Below are 12,024 nucleotides of genomic sequence, written 5' to 3' on the forward strand. Positions count from 1 at the left end.
CTTAGGTCGGGAAACAAGTTATCCCATGATTAATTATCCCGGGATTAGTTATCCATAAAAAAATACTACAATCCCGAGATAACTAATCCCGAGATTACTTATATCAAATTTTTATCCCAATCAAACATGAGATAAACTTATCTCAAATTTAATTATACTATGGGATAAGGTGTAAGATTAAATTTATACCATATCTGATTGACGGTATAAATTTATATTGTATAAATTTAATCCTAGTCTTAATACAGGATAACCTACCTTATCCCACCTTATACCATCAAATTTAGGGGTGGTTTGGTAGGAGATATTAGAAAAAATAATGCAAGCAGTAGTTCTATGCATTACTAATACCTTGTTTGGTATATTTTTTTAACTTGTCTATAACTAATACTTGTCACTACCAAACGCCCCCTTTGGATTATATTAGTCCAGGCATGATTATAATTTAGATCGAGTACCAAAGGAGTCCTTAGGGTTTAAGCTCTGCTTGTTTAGATGTCCGGATTTCTCAACAATGGCCTTATGCATCCCCTCTACATTTATCGCTTCAGATTTCATGCATTTTACTCAACAGCTGCGGCTGCTTCTCACACCAAGCACTTGGTGGAAACACTGGTGAACTCACTTGGGTTCTCTGCAGAAGAAGCCATTTCTACAAGCGCTAAGGTAAGTCGCTTGAGACCCAGAAAATATAAGCCTCTTTTAGTCTTTAATTTCTTCGAAAAATCTGGTTAGATAAAACCCACATCAAAAAACTTGTTTCTTTAGCCCCTGCATTGATGCTATGTGATGTAAATAAACACATTAAATCCAAAATTGAAGTACTTCAAGAACTTGGCTTTTCCGGGTCGGATCTTGTCCAAATTATTACAAACAGTTGGAAATTCTTCAGCACAAGTGTTGAATGTGCTACCAGACCAAATGTTGATTATCTTAGGAAACTATTGGGTAATGATGAATTTGTTGGTAAAATCATTAGGAGAAATCCTATGTTGCTTAGTTATACTCTTCATGAAGTAATGCTACCCAATATATCGTTGCTGCTAAATTTTGGGTTATCAAGTGTGGATATAGAGAAGCTTATTCTTTGGAACTGAAAAAACCAAGTGGCTCGAAGACATAGTGAATCGAGTAGAGAAAAATCTCCAAATTTCACGGAATTCCCGCACGTTTCACTATGGGATTTATGTACTTTCATCGCTTAAAGAGACGACTGTGGAAAAGAAATTACAAATTTTCAGGAGTTTTGGGTGGTCCGACTCGGACATTTTTGCATTGGCTCGAAAACATCCTTCCTGTTTGACCCTATCAGAGGATAAGCTCAAAAATGCATTAATTTTTTTATGAAGGAATTCGGATATGAATCTCATTACCTGGTTACTCACTCCGCATTTTTTACGTATAGCTTGGACAAAAGGGTTCGGCTTAGACACAACTTTTTGAAGCTAGTCAACCAGAAGGAGCTCACAAAGTGTAGTCGAGGCCTCTATACTGTTGTTCTATTGTCTGAGCCGAAGTTCTTAGAGAGTTATGAGCTGTCTTTTAAGAATGAGATACCTAAGGTGCATGATTTATACGTCAAAAGTAGAAGCTGATGGAGCATCTTTAGTTTTGTGAGTCTTACCATCTTTATTGATGTCTTATCCCTTTTCTGTTTTGTTTTTGAGCTCAAAGTTATTGTTGGTTCATATCTCATTGCTAATTAGGAATTTTTATCATTTCGAAGTCAAAAGATGATGTTCTTCAATTTCAAAATGATCAAAGAGGCTAAACATTTATGTTTCTATAAAGTGGAGGATTTTTTTTTGACTATATGGCTTTCTCAATCCAAATAATATATTCTTTCTTGGCACGCTTTCTCAATTAGAAACGTCAGTGTTCTAATGCACACACTCAATTAGAAGCCAGCGTTGTCAAAGGCTTTCTTGGCATGCTTATGCCTCAAAGCTCATTGCAAAATAGGACAGGCACTTTGGCTCACTCAAGTTGCACGAGCATGCACATAGGCGTTAAGCCTTGCGCCTCATCACTCATTGATTCTGTCCGGAAAAGATCGACATTGACATTAAATACTTCACCTAATTTTACGTTTTCATTCCTTTTTATAGGTAATTGTAAATTTTCGTTCTTTTGTCTATACAATTGTTGTTTGGGCTTCAACAAGCATTAGATGATTTCTTCTCATCTGCCTAAGCCTTGTTAAATAGAGTTATTCAGTATCTTTGTTGGTGGGACGTATGATAGAATAGTCGAGGTGCACGTAAGCTGACCTGGAAGCCAACATTAATGAAAAGATGCTGATTGGGTTTATAGTTATTATTCTTGATGAACTGCATATATACACATACATATACATGTATGTATGTGTGTGTATGTGGTGTGTGTTTATGTAATAATCATTTTCTTCGTATGAATCTTTTTCTTATTATAGCTCTCGCTTTATTTGCGATTCGCACTTAATACACTTGTAGATTTTAGCTCTTTTTTTTGCGCTTCACCTATGATAACACAACATGAAGCGATACCCTTCACTTCGCTGCGATGGCTTTCAATAACACTGGAAAACCTGTCATAACATATATTATTTTTAACTCCACTGTCCTACATTGCTTTGCTTTATCTCTCTCTAAGGTGGGGAGAAATCACCAATAAGGACAAAACAACATGGATCAGGATCACCATTGAACAACTATCAAACTGATCTGTATTGGATCTACGCCAACTTCTGACTTTGTTGGACCTGAAAGTTTGACATTGTTACCTTATCAAAAAAAAAAAAAGGTTTGACATTGTTGTTGAGAAGCAAGTTAATTAAGATGTAACTGATTGTAGTCTTTTATGTGTTTTCTCTATAAATTAGCTTGGCGTTTCTTGTTCACGAGTTTCTACTCAATAGATATATTGTGGAGAAATTATAAGGTAGGTGTTCAATACATCCATCCAAGTGATGTATTATAATTTTCCCTCACTGGAGATCAACGTTATTTTTCTATGATATTCTCTCACAACATTTTTTTGGCTTTGTGCTAATTGTAGGTAGCATATTCATTCTTCACTTTTTTATGATAACACCTGTTACAATCTGTGAGATAATGGAAATTACACTGAATTACTATGTTCACACCTTTTTGATGAGTTGAATCAAGGTCTTCTGTGATTGAATCATTTGGTCCATGAGGTTCATGGTGGTTTCGACTTTGGGGCTAGGAACGGAGGAGGTGCTGCTTTGTTGGATTTCGCTAAGGCTTTCGAGTTGGTGATAGCGAACTCTAGTTTTCCTAAGAGGGATGAGTATTTGGTTACTTTCCAAAGTACGGTGACTAAGACTCAGATTGATTACCTCCTCCTCAGGAGGGGTGATAAAGGTCTATGCAGGGATTGCAAAGTTATCCTGAGTGAGTCCCTCGTGTCACAGCATATGCTCTTGGTGATGGACGTCGGCATCATAATAAAGAGGAAGAAGCGGGTTATCTGGAGTCGTCCGAGGATCAGGTGAGGAGCCTTGTCTAAGGATAAAGCGCAGGAGTTAGAGGGAAAGTTGATGTCTTGATGGCTATGGGGGGCATGGAGGAGTAGTGGGGACGCGGGTAGCATGTGGACAATGACGGCGAATTGTATTAGGGAGGCTGCGCTAGGGATCTCGAAGGGTTACTCTGGGGGCACAGAGGGGACTGATGGTGGAATGAAGAGGTTCAAGGAAAAGTGGAGGCTAAGAAAGCGGCATACTTGAAGCTAGTGGAGAGCACATACGAGGAGGAGAGAAGAGCGAACAGAGAAGGGCACAAGAAGGCTAGGAAGGAAGTGAAACTAGCGGTCACGGAGGCCAAGAATGCAGCGTTTGGTCGCTTGTATGAAGAATTAGGGGATAAAGGCGGCGACAAGAAGTTATTCCGGCTGGCCAAGGCGAGAGAGAGAAAGGTGCGTGATCCGGATCAAGTGAGGTGCATCAAGGATAGGTAGAGTTTTAATGGATGAGGCTCAAATTAAGCAGAGATGACAGACTTACTTACATAAACTTTTGAATGAGGAAGGGGATAGCGACATTGTATTGTGTGATTTGGAGCACTCTGAGAGTCGCCGTAATTTTGGGTATTGTAGGCGTATTAAGGTCGAGGAGGTCGTGAGGGCTATGCGTAAGATGAGCAGGGGTAGAGCGATTGGGCCAGATGAAATTCCGGTTGAATTCTGGAGGTATGTGGGTAGAGAGGGCGTAGAGTGGCTGACCGGACTGTTTAATGTTATTTTTAGGACGAAGACGATGCCAGAGGAATAGAGATGGAGTACGATGATTTCGTTGTATAAGAACAAAGGTTATATCCAGAATTGTAACAACTATAGGGGTATCAAGTTGCTTAGTCATACTATGAAAGTGTGGGAGAGGGTGGTAGAAGTGAGGGTGAGGAGGTCGGTGTCTATATCAAAGAATCAATTCGGGTTCATGCCTGGTTGTTTAACTACGGAAGCTATCCGTCTTATTAGGAGGTTGGTGGAACAGTACAGGGATATGAAGAAGGATTTGCACATAGTGTTTATTGACCTAGAGAAAGCTTACGACAAGGACCCGAGAGAGGTTCTTTGGACGTATTTGGAGGCTAAAGGTGTTCCGGTAGCATACATTAGGGTGATTAAGGACATGTATGATGGGGCTAAGACTCGGGTTAGGACAGTGGGAGGTGACTCGGAGCATTTTTCGGTGGTTATAGGCTTTACACCAAGGATTTGCGCTCAGCTCTTTCCTATTTGCCTTAGGGATGGACACTCCGACTCATCATATTCAAGGAGAGGTGTCATGGTATATGTTATATGTTGATGATATAGTTCTGATTGATAAGATGCGAGGTGGTGTCTACGAGAGGCTGGAGGTTTGGAGATGGACTCTGGAGTCTAAAGGTTTCAAGTTGAGCAAGACTAAGACAGAATACATGGAGTGCAAGTTCAGTGACGTGACGGGGGAAGCAGACAGTGACGTGAGGCTTGATTCTCAAGTCATCCCTAAGAAAGGGAGTTTTAAGTATCTTGGGTCAATTATCCAGGGGAACGGGGAGATCGACGAGGATGTCACGCACCATATAGGGACGGGATTGATGAAATGGAGGTTAACATCTAGCGTCTTGTGTGACAAAAAGGTGCCACAGGAACTTAAAGGCAAGTTTTATAGAGCAGTGGTTAGACCAGCCATGTTGTATGGGGCAGAGTGTTGGCCAGTCAAGAATTCTCATATCCAGAAGATGAAAGTAGCAGAAATGAGGATGTTAGATGGATGTGCGGGCATACTAGGTTGGATAAGATTAGGAATGAAGATATTCGGGCAAAGGTGGTTGTGGCGCCTATGGATGACAAAATGCGGGAAACGAGACTTAGATGGTTCGGGCACGTGCGGAGGAGAAGCCTCGACGCCCCGGTTAGGAGGTGCGAGCGATTGGCCTTGTCAGGTATGAGAAGAGGTAGAGGGCGGCCTAAGAAATATTGGGGAGAGGTGATCAGGTAGGACATGACGCGACTCCAGCTCACCGATGATATGACCTTAGATAGGAAGGTTTGGTGGGCGAGCATTAGGGTCGTAGGTTAGTAGATGGTTGAGCGTTTTTCTTCCCCGTTGAGGGTGTTAGGCTAGTTTGTTAGTGTCTTGCTGTAGTTTGATAGTGGTACTTGTTGTGTTCGTACTTTTTTTGTGCTTCGGTTGCCTAGTACCTTTCCATTGTTCTGATTATCGATGGTGCCTTTTCCTTTTATTTTTCTGATTCTTAGGTTGCTGGCACTTTCTTTCTAACGTATGTTGTTATTGTTCCATTTCCTCTTTTTCATCTTCTTGTGATGAGGGTCTTTCAGAAACAGCCTCTCTACCCCCGGGGTAGGGGTAAGGTATGCGTACACACTACCCTCCCCAGACCCCACACGTGGGATTATACTGGGTTGTTATTTTTGTTGTTGTTGGTCTATGATATTCTTAACTTAAATTCTTGAAAATCCTAAAGGCTTGAGGGTTTGGTGATGCAGTGGCAAAGGCATCTCTCAAATATATAAATACAATAAAACATTTGTAAGAGAGCAATTGCTAGGTGAGCACAGAGGGAGGAGATGCAGAGAATTTCCTGTAATATTGGGTTTACACTAGAAAGTTATATTTATTAATTAGTAGTATAAAGGATGAGATTATATGTTGCATAGTATTTGCAGATAACATTGTATGACAAAACTAACGAGGATGTCAAACTAAAAGGTGGAAGTATAAAGAAACAATCTAGAGAAGGGTTTTAGAATAATTAGAAGTAATACAAAAATGTATACACATCAAGTTTAGCCTCTGTAATAAGAATGAGGGTGATGTGAGATTAGACAAGACGATGGTGTCTAAATGCAGACAATATAGATAACAAGTTCAGTTTACTGTTATCATCTCAAAAAAATGTTCAGTTTCTCAGGAGAATGGATAGATGACACAACACAAAATTACAATGTGATACCTGAAATGTAGTACTATGTCAGTGTTGTGCGATACGAAGATACAGAAAGAGTTCATAGAATAGTCAAGATATTATTATATAGGTTGAAAGTTGGGTCTCTAAGACCCAACATATCCACAATATGGGTTGAGTAGAATTTCAGTTATTAAAATAGATGTGTGATTATAAAAGATTCAATAAGATTGGAAAGATCAGACCCTAAGCGAGAAATTGTCACCTGAAATAATTTGTCCATGTCTTACCTAGATCTCCAAATGTATGGGTTTGTAGGTTTTGACACTATAATGACTACATGTGGTAAAAGAAGATGAGCACATCAACAGAAGTCGCAAAAAGACTTACAATATCTCGTAATACGACCTACAATACCTAGACACTGAGGATTTAGCTAAAAACATAGCACAATGAAAGCAAAACATCCATATAGACAGTGCCAATTAGTTGGGGACAATGCTTAGTTGTTCTCCTATATTAGGTGTAGTGATCGCTAGGAGTCTTTTCAGTCGGGTAAGCGACTTGTATATTGGCATAGGAGTAAGTAAGCAATTCAGAGAGCTCTAGTTTTATGTAATCTTAATTCTCCTTAAAAGATAAATTATTAGCTTGGAATGAAATGTGCGGGATTAGAGTGAAACGGATAGGGGATTCATATAATCCTCTTTAGTCTTGGATTGAGGCTTAGCTGATTCAATATTTTATGTTTTGAAGGATGAGATGCTCCAGCTGTATGATTTATGCATCAAGTACAAGCTAGAGAAAATTTCTTTTGCTGGGGATTTTGATTGAACATTCTTTGCGTGTGTGGGTTTATCCAAACCTTGGTTGTATTGTCACTCCTTTCAAACTACTCAAACTTTTTACTGCTAATTTACATTTTATTTCTGTCGAGCCATTGTGAATATGTTAGCACTGCAAATTGCAGGCATTCTCAATATAAAGTAAAGATGCTTACACGACGTGGGTGTGGGATCCGTACCGGATCTGGTGAATCGATTTTGGGTACTTTGACCAAAATCGATGAAGAAATTCGGGACAGGTACATTGATTTCAGAAATCAAAACAAAAGCTAGGGTGAAATTGAAGAAAATGGAATACCTTGTGTATAGAGATTTTTAAGTAAGTTCTTTTCCTTTTATCTCCTTTGATTCTCCTCTTGATCGAATAGTTTCTCCTTTTCTGGATATCTTTGTAAGGTTTTCACATAAATGTTTCATAATTTGACATATTTTTGTTAACTCTATTTTTAAATGTTTGAATTACTTTTCGCAGAATCCCCGAGCCTGTATCCATACCAGGATCCTTTGCCCACCGATCTTAAAATTTAGTTCATGAATGATTTAACCACTAGATCCACACTCGTATCAGACATCCGTACTCGAGTCCGAACAACTTAGATAGTTGGCAATTTTGAAAGAGACCATAGGCTATTTTCTCTTTTAGCAGGACACCTAAGAATAAATGATACAAGAAACTTTAGGCTCAACATACTTCAGAAAATCATTTGTGTAATGGTGTCAATATCATTTTTTCCTTAATAACATAGTGGTGCAGACAAAATTTGGGATTCAGTAATCGACGGCTAACAAGGTTATCTTACATGAATAGGGATAGCAAAGTGAGAGAGGATCTTTTGGTTTCCTCTATGCTTTCATCAGATTTACTAGGCTTTACACCATTATGTCATGTTCTGAATCAAAGTCTCAATAGAAGTATGACTGCCTTTCAAGAATGATATCTGAGATTCTGAGGTGCATGATGCCATACATCAAAGGTAGAAGTGAAAAGGAAACTTGTTTATGGTAAGATGCAAACTGCAAGTTTTTGTTTCTGAGGTTCTTCTTGATATTATTCTCTCAATCGTCTCTAAGATATTGCTACTAGGTCACATCTCATTGCTGGTTTTTTTCTTTTTGGTGTGTGCATGTGTGTCTATTTTCCTTGATGTTTCTTAGTCCTATCTAGAATATTTTCCTCTCATTGCTGACTGCCTTCATTAACCAATTATACTGGAAATATAAGGTATTCGGATTTTCTTGTCTAATGATTCTGAGGTAAATGTGGAAGGAAACTGAGGGAAATTCATTTCATCCCTGATCTGTATTTACGAATTGTATGAATCCCTTGTTTTTGGCTGAAAATTCCAACTTTTGGTCACATGATAGTATTTTGGGATACTATATATTCTCTCATCTAATTACTGGGCATGAAGAAGGGTAGTTAAAGCACACCTATAAATGTAATGGTTGATTATCTGCTATATTGTTGAAATGCAGCATCATCAATTAAAGAGTATGCTTAGAGTAATGTACAGATGCTTGCATGCTGCTCAAGAAATAAGAGGTGTGAAAGGTTTTTTCATCTTTGCTTTCTTGCTTATTTTATCTCGTTTGACAGTTGGTACCAGAAAATGGATCGCCTAGCAATAAGATGCAGTATTTGTTGTTGTCCTAATCTTTGAATTTTCTGAAATGTTATGTTTTAGATGCTCCATTTCTTATGCACCAGGCTTGTTTTTGGTCCTAAAAACAGTCAACATTAGGCAGTAATATGGGTTATTGAAAACCAATGACCAGATTGATTTAGTCTCTGTAGTATCATCAATCTTTTACTTCATTTCAAATTATATGTTCTTGAGTAGAGAGGTAAAGATGCCAATGTCCTCTTCCATGAAGATGCTGCTATAGTTTTTGCTTCTTCCTTCTTCTTTTTTTTCCTTTTTCTTGGAGTGAATGTAATCTTCACTCAAGAAAATTTCTTGGAGTAGAGAGGACCATTAGTCATAAGAAAATCTCCATTCTTTTTTGGCGAAATGCTTTTGGTTGGAGAATAGTTAAGGAGCAAGAAGTTTAATAGAGTTTTATTTTTTAAGTTCCCTTTTTCCGTACTAATGAAAAGAGAAACAATACCAATAGAAGACTCGGCAGATTCCTATGCTTCCTTCTGACCTCCCTCCCTCTCTCGTTCCCACTGTCAAAGGTAGGCATGTGGATTATAGTAGTGATAAGATGTCATTTTAATAACGACATGCAATCTGTCTGATTTGTACTCTTCTTTTTTAGGTTTTAGCTGAAAATAGTATCTTCCGTATTTCAAGATTTGATCATTTCATCTCATTCGCATATGTTGCAGTTATGACCTTGATAGTTATTGAAGTTAAAATCAAATTTGTCCTGGGTTTGAGACTAGTCATGTAAGTTATATTTAAAACAATTATAAGTATCCCACATGCTTTAGAATGATGTTCAATTAAAAAAACTATCAAACTGTGCAACGGCCGGTTTAAGAATGCCAATGGTTCGAATAGTAGCCTACTCCATTTGAATGACTATGTAGAAGCCCTAAGATGAGCGGCACATCATCGCAAAAAATAGGCAGAAGTAGCACCACGAAAGACTCTTCCTCGTAGACCATTGCTTTTAAAAATCGGATAAAATCTTTCTTTGTAATCCTATGTTGTTAACTCATGGTCAAATGATTTTAATTCCGATCGAGTCCACAGCATGAGCATTAGGGTAGGTGATGGTCGCTGCATGGTGGAATTTAACAAGATGTCAAAATTCTGCAATACCTACTCGAACAAGAGTTGTGCTTACCGGGTAAATCCGGATAAGGAAAACTTCTTATGAGAAAGAATAACAGTAAAAAAAATGCTTTAGTAAAGTAATCGCTTTTTTATAACGGTGTGTAAGAAGATGGAAGTATCACGTCGTCATAACACTCCATACCAGAAACATTATAAGGGATTTTCAGAAAATTTCTTATATTTTTTTCCTAGGGAAAATATTGAGAATGAGTATTTGAGAGGAGGACCATCCATCTAGCAAGAGGATTAAGCAAATCAAGATTAAAACTAATCAAATATTCATGGGTTCTGCTTGAAAGTAGTTGTTAGTTTGAGTGCCCTTATGAATTACTAAAGAACTTTACCGGATTCCTTAAATGTGAAGTAAAATAAGCAGCAAAGTAAATGACATCAATTTTATGTGAAAAATCAGCCGGCTTAAAAGGTGCAAAAATCACGACCTGCTGCGTAGGATTTTCAACTCCAACTCCACTAGAACAATGAGCCAAAACGTATCGATTACAAGACTCTAACTTAATACTCTCCGGTACTCCTACTACAACTATTTAATTTACAAGTTACTCTAACCTGTAAAGCAAACACTCACTCCAACTCACAACTCGATTTCCTAAAACACATTCTCTAGACTAACTCAAGAAGAACACAACACTGGTACTCGACTAGAGTATATAAATATAGGTTCTTCAGTTGATGTGCAAAAATGATGTTCTCAGCAGTCCAGATGGATAGTATTTAAATGTCTGGACTCCAAGATCTTCTAGGAGTCCTATGCGTAGTCAGCTTCTCGTTTGATAGGACTCCTACTGTTTCAAGGACTCCACAAGTCTTGGGACACTTGTCTCTCACTTATTTATTCGTATCTTCTCGGGCAACAACCCTTATCATGTGTATCAGCCTTCTTCCACCAAACTCGGGCCTGGGTAACTTTGAGATAAAGTTACTGTCTTGCAAAGACGTACAATCATCGACCATGAGGAGCTAATCCTTCACCTTGAGGAGTTGGTTCTTAGAGTAGTTAACTAGCTACGTTGAGGACCTGGTCTTTGAACAAACTTTGTTAATCATCAAAATCTCAATACTCAACAAATTCTCCCTTTTTGATGATGACAAACTTTGTACATGATTGAACCAGGTAATCACACAAAATCATGATCAACAGGCATATCACACCACAAACAGACATATCCACGCCAACAAATACACAACACCCCCAACTCTATCTTCCCCTTTTTGGCATCATCGAAAAATAACAAAAAGATGTTAGACATATTAAGCATAATTAATGTAAGATTCAAGGCCATACATGCTACATCACAAGCTCAAGAATTATCAAAGAAAATCGACTAAGCTAATGATCTAACAATGTACGAAGCATTAAAACATTATAAAAGAAGTCATTTAGCAGTGCCAAAATAAGCCCAGGGCCTTGTCTTAAACCATTAGAACAAAATAAACTGAACATGCTGCAACCTACTCAGACTAGAATAGAAAAAGACAAAAACTAAAGCATCACTGGGATAATCAAAAGAAACTAAGGACACTAGGGAAGGAATAGGTTCATGGGCGAGAGGTAGAGGGGATCAATGCTTTCACAAGGGTGGCAATCTGTTGGGCATGAGCTTCCCTATCCCTTCTGAGCTCTTCCCTAAGCTGCCTGGTTTCTTTTCTCAACTCATCATTGTCTTGTCGAAACTTGGCATTCTCCTCAACAGCTAGGGATGGCAATGGGGCGGGGCGGGTTTAGACATATACGGGTGCGGTACGGGGTGGGTCGAAATAATTTTTTTTAATTCTATACGGGTGCGGTGCGGGTGCTGGTTGAGATTAAATTTTTTACAGACTTTCGATTTTCCCGCCTATGCTAATTTCTTCGGCTTTCACCGTTCTCTCTCGGTTATTTATCTTATGACGACCGAAGCTATCCTTACAGTTTAATATAAAGCTTTTGACTACATTGTACTGCTGATATTAAATCAA

General features: G+C 38.4%; 1 long non-coding RNA gene across 3 annotated transcripts; it reads left to right on the forward strand.

Annotated features, from left to right (window-relative positions):
* The first annotated feature begins 403 nt into the window (after window positions 1–403).
* On the forward strand, window positions 404–9,550 carry LOC142166884 (uncharacterized). Of its 3 annotated transcripts, none has more exons than XR_012697324.1 (3): window positions 404–666; window positions 7,387–8,263; window positions 8,738–9,550. It is a non-coding gene; the product is annotated as an uncharacterized LOC142166884 (long non-coding RNA). The 3 variants fall into 3 exon arrangements; XR_012697325.1 differs by having other exon boundaries at window positions 408–666; window positions 7,387–7,580; window positions 7,734–9,550; XR_012697326.1 differs by having other exon boundaries at window positions 409–666; window positions 7,387–7,580; window positions 8,070–9,550.
* The last annotated feature ends 2,474 nt before the right edge of the window (window positions 9,551–12,024 follow it).

This window comes from Nicotiana tabacum, chromosome 12, assembly GCF_000715075.1.
Source record: "Nicotiana tabacum cultivar K326 chromosome 12, ASM71507v2, whole genome shotgun sequence".
Classification (NCBI taxonomy): Eukaryota; Viridiplantae; Streptophyta; class Magnoliopsida; order Solanales; family Solanaceae; genus Nicotiana; species Nicotiana tabacum.